The sequence below is a fragment of the Schistocerca piceifrons genome, chromosome 8 (genome assembly GCF_021461385.2).
Source record: "Schistocerca piceifrons isolate TAMUIC-IGC-003096 chromosome 8, iqSchPice1.1, whole genome shotgun sequence".
Lineage (NCBI taxonomy): Eukaryota > Metazoa > Arthropoda > Insecta > Orthoptera > Acrididae > Schistocerca > Schistocerca piceifrons.
This window is the reverse complement of record NC_060145.1, coordinates 99851995-99875912: the sequence shown is the minus strand read 5'-3', so window position 1 is coordinate 99875912 and position 23918 is coordinate 99851995. Positions and strand designations below refer to the sequence as shown.

Below are 23918 nucleotides of genomic sequence, written 5' to 3'. Positions count from 1 at the left end.
ACACAGCTGCCAATTGCTACAGTGCCAAAAGACTTTCCAATGCTTCTCTGCCGTATTCTTTTAACCGGATCACTACTACTGGCTCCTCTGCCGATATCTGAATGCCCAAGATTGACTTTTCTCTTTGGCTTCTCTCGACCGGACTCTGCCTTCACCTTTTCTGACATAGATTTGGGTGCTCTCCTTATGTGTAGTTTCAGATTGTTAAAGTTGGAAGCGCCCTTCTAGGCAAGCACAGTTTACTATCGAAAAGTATTTCTTTTCCCGATCTGGATACAAAATTTAAGTAATTATTTAAATGTGGCCACCTATTTTCATCAGCAACGGCCTTGCCGCAGTGGATACACCGGTTCCCGTCAGATCACCGAAGTTAAGCGCTGTCGGGCGTGGCTGGCACTTGGATGGGTGACCATCCAGGCCGCCATGCGCTGTTGCCATTTCTCGGGGTGCACTCAGCTTCGTGATGCCAATTGAGGAGCTACTCGACCGAATAATGGCGGCTCCGGTCAAAGAAAACCATCGTAACGACCAGGAGAGTGGTATGCTGACCACACGCCCCTCATATCCGCATCCTTATCTGCGGATGACACGGCGGTCGGATGGTCCCGATGGGCCGCTTGTGGCCTGAAGACGGAGTGCATTTTCATCAGCTGTGGAACTAGAATCCGATTCACTGATTTAGTTTCCACAATCAATTCACTAACAAAAAACACTGGGGTGTTGCCATATAGAGGTTTACAGAATTGTGTTGCGTGATTGGTTGAGGTAGGCCAGCGAAGAATGGGCGCCAAACCCGCTACACTTGTCAGAGATCAACTTGTTCGACTACGCAAGACCCGAACTTGTCGGAACACGGTCTGCGGGTGGCGCGAGGTTATTTTCTTTTTATAAATTGTAGGTACTTAATCAACGATTAACGGACGCACAGAAAGTTAACTCTTAGCTTTCCAGGCAATTTTTTTGTCACGCTGTGTCCCAGTGCGGTCTGACAGACTGCTATTTTTATATAATATTTTCAGCGAAACAGTTCAGATTTTTATGTGAATGGTTAGATTAATACCAGACAAAAAATATATCCAAACACTTTTTAAAGTTTATTTTTACGAAGGAAGTGCATTTAAACAAAAGAATCTGCACAAAATGAACATAATATTACATGATTACGTTAATGCTATGAAAACTAAAATACCTTGTACTCCAAATTTGACTTCTTGCTACATTTTTATTGTTTATTATACATGTAACAATAAAAAGATAAAAACCTCCCATAAAACATTCAAAAAATGAAAATGACACCAATAATTTTCAGGTTTTTTGTTTCCTTCTCAGTTTTTTATTTTTATTTTATTTTATTTTAATTTTTTTCCGTCGCTGGAATTTTTTGTACAGAAATCAAGTTACATTGGCTTTTTGAAACAATAACAAACATGAGGCGTCTTTCTCTTCTTTTTTGGGTCGCGGATGGAGGATGTTTAGCGTTACTCCAATCTTTCTGCAACAGCTTTTACTCTTGGTTCTGCTACACCCAAAACTTGAATGGTTGCACAAACATCACAGGGCATGTGATAGTTGTTGACTAGCTTTTTATCTGTGGTGTCGCCAGTGAGTTTACAAACTTCTTTAGAAAATTGAAGCGGCTCACCTGAGTATCGTCGTTGCAGGAACTGTGAAGGACAAACGCACTGCTGGCCGTTGTGGCCGAGCGGTTCTAGGTGCTTCAGTCTGGAAATGCGCGACCGCTACGGTCGCAGGTTCGAATCCTGCCTAGGGCATGGATGTGTGTGATGCCCTAAGGTTGGTTAGGTTAAAGTAGTTCTAAGTTCTAGGGGACTGATGACCTCAGATGTTAAGTCTCATAGTGCCCGGAGCCATTTTTTTTTTTTTTTTTTTTTTTATAAACACACTCACCCCACGGAAAAATAATGCCATTGGCCATCGTTGTAAGAGGCTTCGACGACCAGCGATACTTGTTTCAACCAAATATATTTCCTGCAGAACCTCTAGCTAAAGATTCAGTCTCTACACTTCTGTCTGCATCACTTTGATTGCCCCGTTTCTTATTTTTTCCAAGGAATTTACAGATGCCACAACAAATTTCTCTTCACTTTCACACTGTTCCTATTCTCAGTTACGTTCACTTTCAACTTCGTTGTAAATATCTAATCCAATATCACTTCCAAAACTGTCATCAAACCTTTCTCAAACATTGATCTGATACAATTAAGTTTATCTTAATACATTTGAGTCTATCTTTATCTATGACTACCAGAGAGCCTCAGCAATTGTGACGATGTGAGAAGGGGAAAACAAGCTTAGGATGTGAATTGAGGTTTGTGCTAGGGAGGACAGTGGGCCAGGGTAGTCCGAGCAGCTATCTTAGCTTTATTGCTGTGGTGGTGTAATGGCTTGGATACCTGCCAAGTAAGCTGGCACGATAGCTCAGCGTGTTCGGTCAGAGAGCTGGCTGGTCTCTGTAATAAAAAAAAACCTGAGTAAAAAACGATCAATAACGAACTTCAATGGACGTCATATGACGTCCGCTAAGATCAAATACAACGAACATGAATGAACGAAATGCAAATAAAAAGAAGTAAGCAAGGAGACCTGAGTTCAAGTTCTGGCCATGGCATGATTTTAATTCATTTCTTCAGCTACCATTTCTTCAGCTTCCATCACTATCGTAAATATTTTGAAACAGTATCCTCAAAGTCAGCAGACGAAGACTGGCTACTGAACCCATAACGCAAAGTGCCGGGTGCGGTCTCAGAGGCCGCTAGCACGAAAGAAGCAGTAATAGCATAGGTCCAAGTCACATTCAGGCGACTACTGACAAAGGAAACTACACCAGCTTCAGGGAAGATCAACGAGACAAGGTTGTAATCTACTCCGCCCTTATGCACTAGTAAACGAGTAACAATAAGTGCCAGCGGTCTGTGAGACCGCACCTGCGACGTTTAGGGTTAACGGAAGTTGAACAGTCCGTTATCGTTTGTTTTTAATTAAAAGTTAATCCGTTACTGGAAAAGTTATCTTCGTTAGCTAACGATTAACGGCCTCGTGTCCAGGCATGGCCACCCCTTCCTTTGCCTTCCTCGCCGCTTCTCCTCGCCTGCGAGGCCCCTCTTTAACGCCTCGCATTCGCCGCTTGAATGCCGCTTGTTGTTTTTCTCTCGCTGACCACGTGGACACATCGTTAAACCGAATATCGCACTGGAATAGTTTATGACCGTTCTATCGAATGGGCACATAAAATTCCACTTAAAAAACATTTTGTTAGAAACGACAATCGCACGATGTTTTTTATTGACACTGAGCGAAGCCTGTAACACATAAAGAGCAGTATTTGTTTCGACCGACTAAAGCTACACTTTGCAAAAACGAAATTACAAATATTTTTCGATATGCCGCACACGTGTTCCCTCCGGCTTGTAAGATAGACATCCAGTATACGCTCCAGGAAGTATTCTAACAAATACGATAAACATATTGACCAGGTTGAGAAGTTATTATTAGATAACCAAAAGTGGCAGTTTTGTGTTATTCTCCACACTAGACATTTCTCCTGAGTGCATCAAACGGGTGTCCGGGAAGCATGGATGAATCTGTATTTTGCGCCATTTTGTCATATGACGGTTGGCAGCCGTGTTCTTTTCATGTTTGTTATCTGCGATCCTGACCATTAGTTGCCTGACGCCTTTGTGTGGTAAGCATTGTTGTTTGATGTTTATGTTCGTCATGGAGCAGATGACATCTAAGCAACGTATCCAAGTGGTAAAGAGTTATTACAAAAACAGTGACGTCCCACGGCATCCATTCGTGAGTCGAGTGTGACACGAGGATGTAATCCTACTCCAACCGAATCATCAGTTCAGAAATTGATCCGGAAGTTCGAGACCGGGGGCTAACGCCCGCTAAACCCGCTGGGCAGAACTGGTAATAATATTATGGAAAGGGCCAAGGGTTGAGGTCAGTTTCTGCTTCTGATTGTCATTTAATAACCTTTACAACCAAAACGGCACATAGCCGGATCTTTACCGAATGTAACTCTTTCACGGTTGAAGGCCTCCAACAAGAAATCTTAACAAGATAAAATTCCAATTAAGATAGTAATAAAATAATTCAATAAACAACATACGCAAAGTGCAATATAAATGGCTGAGGGCCACAATTAAACCTCATAATTTTAAAATATATTACCATAATCTTTAAAGGCAGAAGGCCGCAGAGTTTAAGGTTGAAAGATAAATTTAAAAATTAATTTTGCAAAATTTTAAGAAAACAAAACAAATAACCATAAGCCTAAAATTTTAAATAGCTGACAAGAGATACTTAAACACCGGTGGCACTCAGGAAGCCTCCAGGGAGGTCGGTCTGCCCTCATTCACTTAGGTGAGACAGGTGGTCAGTCCAACTATACTTGATTTGTCGGAACCCATCCAGTGGACAGCCACGGACCGACCAACACAACGACTTGCTTCCCGTCAATCAGTACGTGAGAACTCAAACCGGCAATGTCACAAACGTTATAATCCACAATGGAGTACATATTAGCTGTCAAATTACACACTATGTTGGACAGTGACAACAGGTGAGGAAAGGACACTGCCTGAAATTACGTTAGTGGCCAGGGCAAGTAACCGAAAGCTAACGGTCACTAGGCAGAAAATTCCGCTGGTACACTTGAATATGAAACACGGTAATAGTTAACTCGCTCAAAAGAACACTGCCTGAATTTACGTCAGTGCCCAGGGCAGATAACCAGAACACTAACGGCCACAAGACAGAAAATTCCAATGGTGCATTCAAATCGTAGTCGACCAAAATAGTTAATTGCACCGCATGGCGGTTAAATCTCAGCAGTACAACCACTTCGTGTTGCTCGCCGGAAAACCTCCCCAACAGCAAACCACCGAAGCGAACCACCACAACGTGATTAGACGTGGCTTAGGTAGTTGAAACCACTACTCAACTTTAACGTCCTGGGTCGGTGAACCACGAAGCTCGTAGCGATCGGAGAGCTCCACGCACGCTCCGACACTGCGCAGGGGCTGCCAGCGGCCCCAGCCGACTGCACCGGGCGGAGATAACTTCCCTCGTCTGCAACAACCGACCAACTGCCTGCTGGTCCGTCCGCGACTGCTGCTCCATCACGACTGTACTGCTGGTGCGTCTCCCACTCACTTCCAGACACACGACGGTGGAAATACTGGCTCGGACCCAACCATGCAGAGGAAACACGCCCAATGGCTAAACGACATCCCTGCACCAGGAAAGGACCGACCCAAGTTCCACAAGATGGTAACTGAAAGGGCCCAGAAACGCTCGGAGAAGCAGTTACACGTCGGCCGATGACACGATCGACCTCTCAAGCTAATACGCCGACAACATTTAAAATAACTTGTCAGTTAAAATCACACAAACTACACACACAACCTGATATACACTGACACGAAGACCTGAACGATACCAAACAGTAACTAAACACGCACGAAAACAAATCGGGATTCGATGCACTCACACACAGCCGACTGATGAACGATCGGAGAGCCAAAACACGCCGCCCGGTAGGACGACCGACCGACGATCCACCAAGACCGTGGCCCGGCTCAAGTGAATCATGGCGCCAATGGTCGGGCGAGCCATGTCGACGCAGACCTCACTGCTGCTTCAACCCGGCTGCATTAGTGCCGCATTGTAACTCCCGACTGGCAGGTCCGGACTGCGCTCCAGACGTGTTACAACTGACTGGCAGACCCGAACGCGCAATCAGAACTCTCTTACGACAGACAACGACCGGCAAGTAATAGCAGTCGAGCAAAGATACTACGAAAGGGGATATATCGAAACGCGCTGCCAACGCCGCTCAAGGTCAGGCAAAGCAGCAACTCAGTGACACCAGTAATTTAAATTAACGTAGTGAGGTGGAAGTACAGTAAAAACAGGGTGTAAAATACATGATGGCGGGAACATGAGCCACGCACGGCTCAAGCAGTTCTGTTTCGAACCTTAAGAAAACAGGACGACCGCGTTCTGTTCGAACACAAGAAAACATTGCTGTCGTGCGTTACAGTGTGACCGTAAGCCCCAGAAAATCGGTTGGCCGAGGAGCTCAACAATTGAATTTATCAACAATTTCACTGCAAGAAATCTTGTCAAAAGATCTGGAAATGCACGCGTAAAAGTTTCTGTTGTGTAGGCAGAAGAGTCAACACCGTGTTAGTAGAGGAGGCCGAAATGCACGCGTTTTAGCTCACGCAGGCTGGCGTGAGGAGGGAAGAACTATACTGACGTGAGGTGTCGAACATGACAAGGAATTAGAATTCAGAAAGTGGACGTCATTGGTTTGATACTTAACTTCAATCCATTAATGATGAACGTCGGTCTTGACGGTACATGAGTCACAATATTATCTGTTCAGAAGACATAGTAACTGAATATGGCGCCTTGCTAGGTCGTAGCAAATGACGTAGCTGAAGGCTATGCTAAACTGTCGTCTCTGCAAATGAGAGCGTATGTAGACAGTGAACCATCGCTAGCAAAGTCGGCTGTACAACTGGGGCGAGTGGTAGGGAGTCTCTCTAGACCAGACCTGCCGTGTGGCGGCGCAATCACTGATAGTGGCGACACGCGGGTCCGATGTATACTAACGGACCGCGGCCGATTTAAAGGCTAGCACCTAGCAGGTGTGGTGTCTGGCGGTGACACCACAGTTTTAGCTTACAGAACAATTGAAACCTGCAGATCGTGGAAAGAGACTTCGATTTGTTGAGTGGCTCCTGGCTCGACAAGCGGAGAACGAGAACTTCAGAAAAAGAATAATTTTTCTCAGATGAGGCGCACTTCCAACTTAGTGGGTACGCCAATAAGCAGAACTGCACAATTTAGGGTAACGAAAATCCGTGGTCTGGCCGTTGTGGCCGAGCGGTTCTAGGCGCTACAGTCTGGAACCGCGCGACCGCTGCGGTCGCAGGTTCGAATCCTGCGTCGGGCCTGGATGTGTGTGATGCCCTTGGGTTAGTTAAGTTTAAGTAGTTCTAAGTTCTAGGGGACTGATGACCTCAGATGTTAAGTCCCGTAGTGCTCAGAGCCTTTTGAATTTTTTTTTTTTTTTTTTTGAAAATCTGCGAGTGCCTGTGGAAGATGAGCTGCATCCACAACGCACGACTGTGTGGTGTGGGTTCTGGGCACGAGGAGTGATCGGCCTGTACTTCCTTGAAAATGATGAGGGAGCTGCCGGCACTGTGAATGGCAACCGTTACCGAAACTGCTTTCTTGTTTTTTTCCCTCTCATTGCTGAAAATTACGATTTTTTATTTCAACAAGATGCTGCGGCATGTCTCACATCCTGGGAAACGACTGCTTTGCAAAGTGAAAAGTTTCCTCAAAAAATTCTCTCTTTGCGTGGCAACCGGGAATGGTCTGCCAGATCATATGAGCTTACGCCTTGTGACTTTTTTTTGCGGAGTGTGGTGTCACCGCCAGACACCACACTTGCTAGGTGGTAGCCTTTAAATCGGCCACGGTCCGTTAGTATACGTCGGACCCGCGTGTTGCCACTATCAGTGATTGCAGACCGAGCGCCGCCACACGGCAGGTCTAGAGAGACTTCCTCGCACTCGCCCCAGTTGGACAACCGACTTTGCTAGCGATGGTTCACTGACAAAATACGCTCATTTGCCGAGACGATAGTTAACATAGCCTTCAGCTACGTCATTTGCTACGACCTAGCAAGGCGCCATTACCAGTTACTATTGATATTATGAATAATGTACCGTCAAGAGCGACGTTCACCATTAATGGATTAAAGTTAAGTATTCCACCAGCGACGTCCGTTTTTCTAAAGTCTAATTTCCTTGTCCTGTTCCAGACCTCACACCAGCCTGCGTGAGCTAAAACGCGTGCCTTTCGGCTTCCTCTAGTACCCGGTGTTGGCTCTCCTGCCAACCCACAACACGGAGATTTGTGAAATCTGAAGTTTACGTGAACAAATCAAAAACAATACAGCAACTGAAGGATGAAATTAGAAGGGCTACTAACGGCACACCACCATATGTTTGAGAACACGTCATCGAGAACTTCAGTGAAAGGATTGCTCGTTGCCGCGCGGCCTTGGATGGTCATATGGGGGATATAATTTTCGAGACATACATAGGAGAAGTTACTTAATATATTTGTAAAAAAACATTACATGTTCAATAAATTTTGTGTGTTGTATAACACTTTAATATTCGCCCCTACTTCTCGGACACTTTCTATAAAGGAGACTCTGTGGACTTCAAAGTTTATATTGTTGTCAAGTGTCCGCCCCGATAGCTGACTGGTGAGCGTGACGGACTGCCGTCCTAAGGGGCCCGGGTTCGATTCCCGGCTCGGTTGGGGATTTTCTCCGCTTAGGGACTGGGTGTTGTAGTGTCTTCATCATCATTTCATCCCCATCCGGCCCCCAGGTCGCTCAATGTGGCGTCGAATGCAATAATAGCTGCACCACGGCGGCCGGACCTGTCCCCTAAGGGGCCTCCCCGCCAATGACGCCAAACGCTCATTTCCATTGTTGTCAAGTAGTCAGTCTGAGGACACGTACATCGGCGTCAAGTGCCGGTTGAAGCGACTGTATGCTGGCATGGAGGCCTGCTTTCCGAGTGCTATTGCTGCAACAACTTGAATTATGTTAACAAGTTCCGCGCCTCCGTCCCCGTCCCCCAGGTCCCCCAGGCGTGATAGCTCGGTGAACAGCAAATGGCCGACGCCACACCCTGCGTGTTCTATCGGCGCCGTGTATCCTTTGTTTTGTTTAGTGTACTGGTCGGGTTTGCCTCAGTCCGTGCCCTGCCACTCCGCAGTGACGTCGGTTGCAATTTAGCTGTCGGTTTACCTTTCGACTATACTGCGGTGAAACTTGTACAGTTATGAGCATTTGTTTTCAATTTATCGTTCTTTATCTATAAAATAATTATTTTCAGTGTAATTACATATGAATTTTATTTTTGTAGGAATGTCGCAAAACAGGCGTGGAGGTAAAAGGAAATATTTTCACGTTGCAGATAATTTTTGAGTGTAATTGCGCTGAAGATAATTATTATATAGATAAAGAACGACAAATTGAAAACGAATGCACTTAACTGAGCAAGTTCCACCAGAGAATGGTTGAAAGACAAACCAACAGCTAAATCGCAACTGGCGTTCAGTCCAGAGTGCCCGGGACGGACTGAAGCAAATCCGAACCCCACAGCAAACAAAACAAACTGTAGACCAGACGACGGCGATAGAACACGCAATGCGTAGCTTCGGCCACCTGCCTTTCTCCGAGCTGCCACGCCTGCCGGAACTGAGGCACCGATTGTGTTAAAGAAGGCAATATCCTGCAGCGTGTGCTAACACTGCAGAAAGACGGTTGTCGCATTAGAGAACACTTTAAGGAGGGTAGGACGTCAAAGGGGCTGACTTGTAGCAGGAGAAACACCACAGGACATTTTATTTTCTACTGTCTATACTTTTACAAATAAATTCATAAAACTTTGTCAGCATGACCAGGAAGGATTCAGGATTCACACTCATAGCAGTCGAAGTGCAAAAACATAACAAAATAAATTTTCTTTTAGATATGAAATTTCATCATTTTTTTCACTTACTGTTGGCTGCATTTGTTGCTATAGGTTTTTGAATTTACTTGTAAACGTGTAGACAGTATTTGAAATTAGAATGTCCTGTGGTGCCTCTCCTTCTCCAAGTAGGCTCGTTTGGCGTCCTACCCCCCCTTAAGTTTTGATTTGTAAATTTTGGTAACTTGCATTCTTTGACTATCTTTTGATTTGTAAATTTTGGTAACTTGCATTCTTTGACTATCTTTTGATTTGTAAATTTTGGTAACTTGCATTCTTTGACTATCACCATACCGTTGTTTCAAATATATCATTTATCCACTTACTCGGAAAAGAATCACATAAATGTTTACCCCTTATTCTTTCAAACCACCGTATATAATTTTGTTTAAAGAACTAATTTCATGAGAGTTTTCTCTAAAGAGAGAACTCTGGATACTTACTGTTTTTTTCCAAATTATAATGATTTGCTGGTTCAAATGGCTCTGAGCACTATGGGACTTAACATCTGAGGTCAGCAGTCTCCTAGAACTTAGAACTACTTAAACCAAACTAACCTAAGGACATCACACACATCCATGCCCGAGGCAGGATTGGAACCTGTGACCGTAGCGGTCGCGCGGTTCCAGACTGTAGCGCCTAGAACCGCTCGGCTGCTCCGGGCGGCATAATGGTTTGCTATTAACAATGTCCAGTGATGTAGGTATGTTCATATCGTTTATTTTCTGCTAATGATTACAAAATTAAACTACAATTAATTTTCAGATCAGTCGACATTGGGCCTCCAATTCTCACTTGATATCCGGAAGTTATGAAACGTAGCAGTTCAGAGCTGCATTACAGTTCACGAGATCCGACTGTTAACTTGTGACCTGCTGGTACTTAGCACACTTGCGCTGCACTCCAAGAGTTGTAGTTAACTAATGGCGGAAGCAGTGTGAGTTCTTTCACCATATTATAGAGAAATGTAACTGCATGTTTCAAAACAAATTAGTACGTGGTTAATCCCCAGCTTGTAACTTTATCTGGTCGTCCAGCAATGATTTCCTAAAATTCTCCTATCTTTATAATTTATTAAAAGTTTACAACTGGCATGCAGACGCTCGACATAGGCGAACAGTTAGAGCGCCAAGAAGACCACTGGGCTTAATGTTCCCATCCAACAGACAAATCAGTATCAAACAATATCAGACACCCTCACTCCATGAGACGCTCCGAATAGGTAAGGTATTTAATACATGACATTGGTGTAAAGACTGGTGATCACCTCTGCTCTCCCTGCCAGTGAAATACTAAAAATGACCGTTTTATTCACCACCTCAATTCGAACCGGTTTTCGTGCGAGTCGAGCCCAAACATGCGTTAGCAACTATGGCTACCGAGACGAGTTGCTTTCTGCAAATTCCAGCTTCTTGTAAGGAAACTGGTTTAATTTCTTTTCAGTCTGTCGATCGTTGTTTCGTTATCTCAAGATTACCAGTTTTTGGTAATGTTGCCCACCTTGAGCTCATATTCGTAGTTACACAGTAACCCAGCTTACTGAAACTCTACCAGTTTCAGTTTCATAAATGCTATCCCAGATATATGGTGTGTCATCTACCTAGACCACCGCAAACAACTTTGGAAACGGAATCAAAGTAAAAAATGTATCAAGAAAACGTTGTTTAGCTACAAGGTGGACATTGACCAGTGTGATTGCCTTTCTTGTAATTTTGTTCAGTGCAAAGATATGAACAGCAGTACTTCTATGTTAAATTGGACCGTGCATTTTTTTTGTTCGGTAAAGCACTTCCTATCCTAAAGACCTGTTCAGAAACGTATCACAGTGTACCATTGACGTAAAGGTGACGTTATTATAAACATAACACAAAACTGGCTTTGACTCCCCTGTATTAAACGATCGAGTCACGATAATGTGGCCACCGCCTGTGTTCGACGTCGACTTGCAATAACCACTCACATACGGCAAGTGGCAGCGCCATCAGTCGAGGGTACACAAAGAGTGACTGGGGGATGTGGAACGCAGTGCTGTCGTTGTCGTAATGCAGAAACTGGGCGTTTTATCTCACTCCCAAACGCACAAGATCATTGCCGGCCGTCGTGGCCGAGCGGTTCTGGGCGCTTCAGTCTGGAACCGCGCGACCGCTACGATCACAGGTTTGAATCCAGCCTCGGGCATGGATGTGTGTGATGTCCTTAAGTTAGTTAGGTTTAAGTTCTAGGGGATTGATGACCTCAGATGTTAAGTCCCATAGTGCTCAGAGCCATTTGAACCATTTTTGACAAGATCATTGGCTTTCACGCCAATCGTGCAAGCATTTAAGAAACGCCTAAGTTTGTAAACTGTTCGCATGTCGTACTGTGCTCTGCTGATGAAATCTTACAAAGACGATGCAATCCTGTTAGGGGCTACCGCAAGACTGAGCCTTTGTTTCGAAAATTACCTCTGCATCACTGCAGGACTTAGCGAAAGAGTATGTAATATCTTTCATCCCGATACGATTTTCATCTGCACTGCATTAAGGTGTGAAATGACTGATCAACCAAAAACTGTCATGATGTCTTGTCACCTGTTTCTGTTGCCTTTGCTTCAGTTTACACGCTTTAATGTATTTTCGTAACAAGTGTGGTTTCGCCGGCCGCTGTGACCGAGCGGTTCTAGGCGCATCAGTCCGGAACCGCGCTGCTGCTACGGTCGCAGGTTCGAATCCTGCCTCGGGCATGGATGTGTATGATATCCTTAGGTTAGCCAGGTTTAAGAAGTTCTAAGTCTAGGGGGCTGATGACCTCAGATGTTAAGTCCCATAGTGCTTAGAGACATTTGAATCTTTTTTTTTTTTTTTCAGCGTGGTTTCAATTATTAATACAGTTGTCCAGGTTTGTGATTACATTTTAAAATGACAAGTCAGTGTGACGAAACCTGTCATAATGGTTCAAATGGCTCTGAGCACTATGCGACTTAACTTCTGAGGTCATCAGTCGCCTAGAACTTAGAACTAATTAAACCTAACTAACCTAAGGTCATCACACACATCCATGCCCGAGGCAGGATTCGAACCTGCGACCGAAGCAAAACCTTTCCTATATCCTTTTAAAAATTTCATTGTTTTAGTGGCTGTGGGTTGACGACCGTCTGAGGCGTCAAATAAACATTTTAAATTTCATTCAGTCACATACCTTGATGACAGTTGTATCGCACTACAAAAGACAGGTATTTCTCGCGGATCTCTCCTCGCTGATAATTATGCCCAGTTTTGAAAAAACAAATTACCAATTGTTTCACTCTAGAGGTCCCATACTGTAACACTACAGTCGCTAGCGTTAATTCCTATAACCACACGGAGTTGGCGAATGCCGAGGTTATTAAACCATTTTCTCCGTCCACAAACACTCCAGTATACTGGAAGCTCCGACGGTGTGTTAGAGCCACGGCCGCTGCGGGACCGCTGGAATCAATGACATTCCAGGGGGGAAGGGGGCCCGGCGGCATCAGTCTCCAGGGCTGTCGATACGCCTGCCTCTGGGATTAGCGCCAGAATTAGGCCGACAAGTGACGCGCCGCCACCGACTCGGGCCCCACTGTGTCTTACGTCAGGCGTCTGGCAGAACAAGTAGAGGAAGAGGTACAAATGTGGAATAGGAGTAATAATATGGACTACTATGGTTTCTCGCCTTCTAAGTGCTGTACTTTCGTGACCTGCTGGAAAACCGCGTTCACCAGCTGCTGATTGCTTTGAGATGCATTAATATTGCAGCTGGAAAGCACTGTGAGTGAATAAAGCTTTTTTGACGAATTCACTAGGAGGAATAACTGTTGCAACTTGGTAGTCTTCAGTTTCATTCTTGTCATAATGTATAAATTGTTAATATATTTTGTAAATAGCTAATGCATTAAGTCGTAAAATGGCGTGTTTGTTGCCTATGTAAATTTAATTTCCGATTTTATTTGCTTTTCTGAATTTTACACTGTTGGCCGTTAAAATTGCTACACCAAGAAGAAACGCAGATGATAAACGGGTACTCATTGGACAAACATATTATACTAGAACTGATATGTGATTACATTTTCACGCAATCTGGGTGCATAGATCCTCAGATATCAGCACCCAGAACAACAACCTCTGGCCGTAATTGAGTCAAACAGAGCTTGGATGGCGTGTGCAGGTACAGCTGCCCATGCAGCTTCAACACGATACCACAGTTCATCAAGAGTAGTTACTGGCGTATTGTGACGAGACAGTTGCTCGGCCACCATTGACCAGACGTTTTCAATTGGTGAGAGATCTGGAGAATGTGCTGGCCAGGGCAGCAGTAGAACGTTTTCTGTATCCAGAAAGACCCGTACAGGACCTGCAACATGCGGTCGTGCATTATCCTGCTGAAATGTAGGGTTTTGCAGGGATCGAATGAGGCGTAGAGCCACGGGTCGTGACACATCTGAAATGTAACGTCCACTGTTCATAGTGCCGTCAATGCGAACAAGAGGTGGCCGAGACGTTTAACCGATGGCACCCCATGCCATCACGCCGGGTGATACGCCAGTATGGCGGTGACGAACACACGCTTCCAGTGTGCGCTCACCTCGATGTCACCAAACACGGTTGCGACCATCATGATGTTGTAAACTGAACCTGGATTCATCCGAAAAAATGACGTTTTGTCATTCGTGCACCCAGGTTCGTCGTTGAGTACACCATCGCAGGCGCTCCTGTCTGTGATGCAGCGTCAAGGGTAACCGCAGCCGTGGTCTCCGAGCTGATAGTCCATACTGCTGCAAACGTCGTCGAACTGTTCGTGCAGGTGGTTGTTGTCTTGCAAACGTCCCCATCTGTTGACTCAGGGATCAAGACGTGGCTGCACGATCTGTTACAGCCATGCGGATAAGATGCCTGTCATCTCGACTGCTAGTGATACGAGGCCGTTGGGATCCAGCACGGCGTTCCGTATTACCGTCCTGAACCCACCGATTCCATATTCTGCTAACAGTGATTGGATCTCGACCAATGCGAACAGCAATGTCGCGATATGATAAACCGCAATCGCGATAGGCTATAATCCGACCTTTATCAATGTCGGAAACGTGATGGTACGCATTTCTCCTCCTTACACGAGGCATCGCAACAACGTTTCACCAGGCAACGCCGGTCAACTGCTGTTTGTGTATGAGGAAAAAAAAATGGTTCAAGTAGCTCTTAGCACTATGCGACTTAACTTCTGAGGTCCATCAGTCGCCTAGAACTTAGAACTAATTAAACCTAACTGACGTAAGGACAAAACACACATCCATGCCCGAGGCAGGATTTGAACCTGCGACCGTAGCGGTCGCTCGGTTCCAGACTGTAGCGCCCAGAACAGCACGGCCACTCCGGCCGGTTTTTGTATGAGAAATCGGCGGGAAACTTTCCTCATGTCAGCACGTAGTAGGAGTCGCCACCGGCGACCTTGTGTGAATGCTCTGAAAAGCGCCAAAGAAACTGGTATAGGCATGCGTATTGGAATACAGAGTTATGTAAACAGGCAGAATACAGCAATGCGATCGGCAACGTGGTGGTGGTGGTTAGTGTCTAACGTCCCGTCGACAACGAGGTCATTAGAGACGGAGCGCAAGCTCGGGTTAGGGAAGGATTGGGAAGGAAATCGGCCGTGCCCTTTCAAAGAAACCATACCGGCATTTGCCTGAAACGATTTAGGGAAATCACGGAAAACCTAAATCAGGATGGCCGGACGCGGGATTGGACCGTCGTCCTCCCGAATGCGAGTCCAGTGTCTAACCACTGCACCACCTCGCTCGGTTGGCAACGTCTATATAAAAGAACACGTTTCTAGCGCAGTTGTTAGATTGGTCACTGTTGCTGCAGTGGCAGGCTATCAAGATTTAAGTGAGTTTGAACGTGCTGTTATAGCAGGGGCATGAGCGTTGGGACACGGCATCTGCGAGGTAGCGATGAAGTGAGGATTTCACGAGTATCCCATGAATATAAGGAATACAGGTAAAACATCAAATCTACGATATCGCTGCGCCCCGAAAAAGATCCAACAAGAAAGGGCCAACGATGTCTGAAGAGAATCGTTCAACGGGACAGAAGGGCAACCCTTCCGCAAATTGCTGCAAATTTCAATGTTGGATCATCAACAAGGGTCAGTGTGCGATCAACAAAATATCATCGATATGGGCTTTCGGAGCCGAAGGCCCACTTCTCTACCCTTGATGACTGCACGACACAAAGCTCTACATCTCACCTGGGCCTGTCAACGCTGATATTGGACTGTTGATGATTGGAAACATGTTGCCCGGTCGGACAAGTCTCGTTTCAAATTGTACTGAGCGGATGGAAGTGTACGGGTATGGAGACAACCTCGTGAATCTATGGACCCTGCGTGTGAGCAGGGACTGTTGAAGCTGCTGGAGGCTGTGTAATGGTCTGGGGCGTGTGCAGTTGTGTGGGATCCCTGATACGTCTAGATACTACCCGGACAGGTGACACATACGTACGCAACCTCTCTGATCAACTTCATCCGTTCAAATCTATTGTGCATTCCGACGGACTTGGGCAATTCCAGCAGGACAATGCGATATCCCACACGTCCGAGTTTAAACACTTCCGCTGGCCACCAAAATTCCCCAGACGTGAACACTGTTGAGCATATCTCGGATGCCTTCCAACGTGCAGTTCAGAAGGGATCTCTCCTCCCCCCCCCCCCCTCGCACTCTTAGAAGTTTATGGACAGCCGTGCAGGATTCATGGTGTCAATTCTCTCCAGCACTACTTCGGACATTAGTTGAGTGCACGCCACATCGTGTTGCGGCACTTCTGCGTGCTCGCGTGGGCCTCACACGATGTTAGGCAGGTGTACCAGTTTCTTTGGCTCTTCAGTGTAGTATTCCATGTTTTTACCGTACTTTCACGACCTATTTTAACTATTGGAATCGCTTCAGAAATGAGTTCGCAAGCTCTAAAGCAGTGGAATGAGTCTGCCATGCAAACACAAATACAGATGTTAGAGAAAGGAAATTGGGTCATTCCATAAATCTGGATGTTATAAATCTCACATGCGAAATCATGTTAACATCTTGTCTATGCCTTCTCATGCCACCCACAAGATGCAACCGCTGGATAAAACTTTCATTAGTCCTTTGAAGCCGGCCGGTGTGGCCGTGCGGTTAAAGGCGCTTCAGTCTGGAACCGCGTGACCGCTACGGTCGCAGGTTCGAATCCTGCCTCGGGCATGGATGTGTGTGATGTCCTTAATTTAGTTAGGTTTAATTAGTTCTAAGTTCTAGGCGACTGATGACTTCAGAAGTTAAGTCGCATAGTGCTCAGAGCCAGTCCTTTGAAAGACTGTTGCGCTGAGCTGGTACGCGTATGGATGAGGGAAAAATGCACATCCAGTAACAAACATGGACATCGCCGAGTTGAATAGGAAGGCCTACCTTAAATCCCAGACAGAGGATATAGCAGTCAATGGGTTTAGAGTGACGGGGATATACCTCTTAGACCCTCATATTTTCACAGATGCAGACTTCATTGGCAGCGTTGAAGTAATAATTGAGCGTTTACCCAAAGATGTAGTCAATGAAGCATCTACATGAACTGTCTTTTGACAGTGAAAAAACTAATGTTGAAGTCGAGGAAGCAGCATCTGTCGCCGCATCTGAAATTACACCTTGGAAAATCTCACCCTTTGCACCAATAAAGATGAGTCCAGGCATGAGGGGAAGGAAAGCAAGTCCTTCAGCAGTCCTAACCTTGCCTGCATACAAGAGAGCCCTTGAAGTATCGACGACAGCAACAAATAAACGCCGGCCCTTGTGGCCGAGCGGTTCTAGGCGCTTCAGTCTGGCACCACGGGACCGCTACGGTCGCAGGTTCGAATCCTGCCTCGTTCATGGATGTGTGTGATGTCCTTAGGTTAGTTAGGTTTAAGCAGTTCTGAGTTATAGGGGACTGATGACCTGAGATGTTAAGTCCGATAGTGCTCAGAGCCATTTGAACCATTTCGAACAAATAAACCGGAGACAAAGAAGCAGAGACCACCAAAGTGTAGGATCCAAGAATCATCTGACTCTGAGGATGATGTCTTTTAGCGTGAGAGATGATTCGCCCAGTCTCAGTAGCGTTCTAGACAACAATGTATCCATTAATGAGGATGTCAATTGTCTACTTTACTCAGGTAAATTTTGGCAGGACGAGACAAGAGAAGAATGGGTAATGTGTCTAATGTGCGAAATGTGGACGCACACTGAATGTGCAGGTTACGGTAAAGGACAATATGTGTGTGATTTCTGCTAGTGAAATTACCTAGAGTAAGGAATTTAGTAACTTAAACTGGTACATTTCGTGTGTTTTTCTATTGTGCTATTATGTTTTATACTGTGTTCTTTGACAATGAATTATTTGATTTTCCATTATTTGTTTTAACTTCAACAAACTTGAAACTAATATTCCATGTTAGTATCCTGTAATCTGAAGCGTCAAAAATGTCAAACATTGTGTTAAGCCTAATTTAGAAATGTTCCTAACATAGTATGTTCGAAAATATAGGAAGCACTAAAATGTATCCCAAAGTGTGTTCTACGGATATTTTGTCTGCTTAATGTGAAAAACTGAGAAATTTATGAACGAAAAACAAAATGGTATTCCATGTTTGTACCAATTCCTCTGCAGCTGCATGTAGCCAGATGAGCGACGTAGCCACAGTGGCCAGCACGACGGACTCGCATTCTTCAGGACGGCGGTTCAGATCCGCGTACGGCCGCCCATATTTCGTCAGATTTTTCTAAATCGCTCTGTGAAAATGCTGGGATGGTAGCTTTGAAACGGCACTGCCGATTTATTTCTCCAGTAAAAAAAAAAAAAAAAAAAAAAAAAAAAAAAAAAAAAAAAAAAAAAAAAAAAAAAAGATCCGAGTCTGTGCTCTGTTCTGTTGTGATGAAACGTTAAATCCTTATCTTCGTCTCTCTTCTATCTGCGAGTTTTCTACACCGTGCAGCGTCTCTCGAATCCACTTTCCATCACCTTCTACCCTGCCATTCCTCTTCTTGTATGGCCGTGTCCGCAGTCCCCATTTCATCGAATGTAGCCGGACTCTTCCTCTTTTTCTTTGCCGCAGAAATCTCCAGTCCCGTATTTAATAGACCATCTTTCCTCTGGCATTATTCTAAGATGCCCACACATGTTAGGCGTTTCATTGCAACGACGTCTACCATATACTTGACAACTCCTATCTGTTCTCGTAGCTCTTCAACAGCAGTATAATTAGAAAGAATTTAAATCGAGCAGTTCACACACGGATTCGCAAGCAGTAACAAATCTACGTACCATCGCCGGACGCCATGTGACGGCACCAATTTCTGTCCCCTATTAAACACCAACAAATATGAAATCATCCACTCCGTCCAGTATTACGGACGCGAGCAGAAATCAAACAGAAGACAAACAACAGACATACTCTGAGGTGACAAAAGGCATGGGATAGCGATATGCACATGTACAGATGGCGGGCAGTACCCGTACACAAGATATAAAAGGGCAGTGCATTGGAGGAGGTGTCATTTTTACCCAAAAGGTGTCTGATGTGTTAGTGGCCAAAGACGAGAATTAACAGATTTTGAACGCGGAATGGTAGTTGGAGCTATTTCGTAAATAGTCACGGAATTCAATATTCTGAGATCCACAGTGTTAAGAGTGTGCTGACAGTACCACATTTCAGGCATTATCTCTTGCCAAGGACAACTCTGTGACCGACGGCTTTGACTTAATGACCAAGAGCAGCGCCGTTTGCGTAGAGTTGTCAGTGCTGACATACAAGCAGCACTGCGTGAAATGACTGCAGAAATCAATGTGAAACGTACGACGAACGTATCCGTTCAGATATTGCGACGAACTTTGGCGTTAATGGGCTGTAGCAGCAGACGACCGACGCGCGTGCCTTTGCTAACAGCACATCGCCTGCAGCGCCTCCCCTGGGTTCGCGACCTTGTCGACTGGACTCTAGACGACCGGAAAACCGTGCCCCGGTCAGACGAGTCCCGATTTCAGTTGGTAAGAGATGATGGTAGGGTTCGAGGGTGGCGCAGACCCCATGGAGCCATGTATCGAAGTTGTTAACAAGGCACTGTGCAAGCTGGTGAAGGCTCCATAACGGCGTGGGCTGTGTTTGCGCGGAATGGATTGGGTCCCCTAGTCCAACTGAACCGATCGTTTACTGGTAACGCGAATTCAAGGGTTTCATGTTTCCAAACAACGCTGGAACTTTTATGGATGATAATGCGCCATGTCACCGGGCCACAGTTCTTCGCGACTGTTTTGAAGAACATTCTGGGCGGTTCGAGCGAATGATTTGGCCACCTAGATCGTCCAACATGAATCCTATCGAACATCTGTGCGAAACAATCGCGAGGTCATTTCGCGAACAAACTGTTGCACCGGGAACACTTTCGCAATTATGGACGGCTGTAGTATTTCTGCAGCGAACTTCCAACGACTTGTTGAGTCCATGCAACGTCTAGTTGCTGAACTACGCCGTCGAAAGGGAGGTCTCATATGATATTGGGAGATATTCCATGACTTTTCTCATCTCAGTGTACAATGCAATTGAGAGAGCGCAATTCACACAAGAAGTAATCAGAAACACAATGCTAGTTAAACCAGCTTCTTTTTACTATGAAACAAAATTAGATATGGCAGGTTTTAAAGCACCCAGTAAGAACACAACGTGAGGAAGGATTGATGAACATGCAGCGCTCCGAGTGCGCTAGCAGCGAACCAAGGTCATGTTACAGAAAGTCCATACGTGAACTTCACGTCCACGCTGCAACAGGTCTGTGTTTAGCTGAGTTCATCCCCCGACAACTTAGGGCATAGGTCATAGATGATATGCACCACGCACGACGTCATTAGTTTGAAACCAATATTTCGATCAGCTAGCTGGTGCCGGCTTCCACTAGCAGGCGACATCCCGAATGCTGTTCAGTTTATCTTAACTGTATTATTTTCAGTAAAGGTATTTTTATTACAGTGGTGAAATCTTGTCCAGAGTTTCAATTGCACGAAACGAAACGTGGAAGGAAATAATATTTCATTCCACATGTACAGCTGAAGTTCAAGTGGTTCAAATGGCTCTGAGCACTATGGGACTCAAATCTGAGGTCATAAGTCCCCTAGAACTTATAACTACTTAAACCTAACCAACCTAAGGACACCACACACATCCCTGCCCGAGGCAGGATTCGAATCTCAGACCGTAGTGGTCGCGCGGTTCCAGACTGAAGCGCCTAGAACCGCTCGGCCACACTGGCCGGCTGACCTGGTGAAAACAGCCTCTGCAACGACCCATTCCAGAGTTGGGCTGGTACCTGCTTTCGTGCGGCATGATCAGCCCCAGCTGAACCGCTCTGTCGGGAGGGTAAATATGGAGTTGGATCAGTTGGCTAGGCGCCCACTCTGTCAGACATTGGATTGGTTCCTGTCGAGGCTATTGATAGGTGGGATTTCACAAGGCATCGCCTACACCTCAATAGGAAAGGGAATGGTAAACTGGCAGGGTTGTTAGCGAAATCCATAAGGGGGAACACTAGTACTCATGGATGTACCTCTTTTTTAGAGTAATATCATTCGTGTCCAATGAGAAGTTCAGGCAGGCAGGTGCTAAAGAGGTCCAAAACTCACAAGATTCTCACGACAGTAAAGTAAATAATTACGTTACCATATTTAACCAAAATATTGGTGCATTAAAGAAAAAATTAGATCCTCACAAAAGTAAAGTAAAAAATAACGTTATCATTTTTTACCAAAATATTCCGGGATTGAAGAATAAAGTAGGTGAGCTCCTGGAATGTTTAGATGATATTGAATCTGATAATGTGATAGATGCCTGTCTGAGCATCACATTGTGTCTGATATGGAAAAGGTAAATATCAGTGGTTATAAACTAGATGCACATATGAGTAGAGAGAATAAGGTGAGAGGAGGAGTTGCCATATATGTCAAAAGTCATCACTGTTTAAAAAGCTTAGATACAAAAAAAGGTTTTGTCTTAAGCAACATATAGAAGCATGTTCCTGTCAACTTAAACTGAAGGAGGGCTCTTTTATAATTGTAACAGTATATAGGTCCCCTGCAGCAAACTTTCATTTATTCCTGCAAAACTTGGATGCCTTGTTGTGCTATCTGTCAGATAGGGGAAAGCAAATTATTATTTGTGGGGACTTCAATGTTGCTCACTGAAAGAGTGTAATAGGAAGAATGACCTGGAAGTCTTGCTCAGTTCCTTCAGTTTGACATCTGTCATTGATTTTCCTACATGGGTAGTAAAGGACAGCAGCACATTGATGCATAACACTTTTATAGACCAAGATAAGTTTAAAAACATAAATTCTTATCCTGTTGAGAATGGCCTTTCTGATCATGGTTTTCAGCTAGTTACAGTATATGACATAGCTCGAATCAGTAATTCAAAAATACCCTCCAAAGTTGTGTGTTCAATTAATGACTCAAGAATTAGAAATTTCAGGGAAAATTTTCAGCAGTTAGACTGTGATGAGGCTAATTTAAAATATATCATGATACACTTTAAGAGAATTTTAAAACTGTTTCCCCAAGAAAGTAGTTAAACCTAATGATAAGAAACCATGCAAAAAACCTTGGCTTACTAAAGGAATAAACAACAAGAAAGAGTAATGACCCAGAAACAGCCAAATATCAAAAACACTACTGTGCTACATTAAGAAAGGTTATTAAAAAGTCCAGAAGCATGTGCATCATGTCTGAGATTAATACCTCTAATAACAAAATCAAAAGGGAGACAGGGCAACTAAGAGTACAGGATGATGGAATTACCATCAAAGCGAATGGAAACTTGACAAGCAACAAGCTGGAAGTCGAAAACATTTTGAATAATCATTTTTTAAATGTTGTAGAGAAAATAGGAGCTGAATGTTAATTAGAAGAAGCAAGGCAGTTAATGGAATAGGCCAGACCCACACAATTTGATGCAATTGAAATTCCACCTACCTCTCCTTCTGGAATTAGGAAGATAATAAACTCTCTCAAGAATAAAAGCTCACATGGAATTGATGGCATTTCCAGCAGGATAATAAAAGCTTGTTCCCAAGAGATAACTGGGATTCTTAGTCACATCTGTAATAGCTCTCTGAAGCAGGGTATTTTCCAAGATAGATTGAAGTATGCCATTGTTAAACCACTGCATAAAAAAGGGGATATGTCTGATGTCAACAACTACTGCCCACTCTCTCTTCTGACTGCCTTAGCCAAAATTCTTGAGAAAGTAATCTATTGTACAGTAGCTTCACACCTTTGTAAAAATAAAGTTTTTACAAAATGTCAGTTTGGTTTCCAGAAAGGTTTCTCAGCAGAAAATGGTATATATACTTTCACAAATGAAATATTAAATGCTCTGAGTAACCGGAAGTCACTCGTTGGGATTTTTTGTGATCTCTCAAAGGCTTTTGATTGTGTAAATCATGGAATACTTCTAGATAAACTCAAGTAATATGGTATGAATGGGGCAGCGTTCAAATGGTTTAAATCATACCTAAGTAAAAGAGAGCAGCAAGTTGAAATAAGCAGTTCACACAATATGCAAAAAACTGGTGATTTCTCAAACTGGGGAACAAGAATAGGGTGCCGCAAGGTTCTGTCTTGGGTCCTCTGCTGTTCTTAATATATATTAATGACCTGCCATTCTATATTCACGAAGATGCAAAGCTGGTACTTTTTGCCAATGATACATGTATAGCTATCACACCCAACAGACAAGAATTAACTGATGAAATTGTGAATGATGCTTTTCAAAAAATCATTAAGTGATTCTCTGCAAATGGGCTCTCATTAAACTTTGACAAAACACAGTATATACAGTTCCACACAGTAAATGGAATGACACCATTAATAAATATAGACTTCGATCAGAAATCGGTAGCTAAGATAGAATATTCAAAATTTCTAGGTGTATGCATTGATGAGGGGTTGAACTGCAAAAAACACACTAAGATCTGCTGAAACGTTTGAGTTCGGCTACTTATGCTATTAGGGTCTTTGCAAATTTTGGCGGTATAAATCCCAGTAAATTAGCTTACCATGCCTATTTTCATTCTCTGCTTTCTCATGGCATCATATTCTGGGGTAACTCATCATTGAGTAAAATAGTGTTCATTGCACAAAAACGTGTAAAGAGAATAATTAACAAATTTCCATCCAAGATCATCCTGCAGACACTTATTTAAAGAGCTAGGGATCTTCACTGTAGCCTCACAATATGTATATTCACTTAGGAAATTTGTTATTAACAATCCGAACG

At 44.3% G+C, this 23918-nt stretch overlaps 1 pseudogene; it reads left to right on the top strand.

Annotated features, from left to right (window-relative positions):
* Positions 1–319: 319 nt before the first annotated feature.
* On the top strand, positions 320–437 carry LOC124712940 (annotated as a pseudogene).
* The last annotated feature ends 23481 nt before the right edge of the window (positions 438–23918 follow it).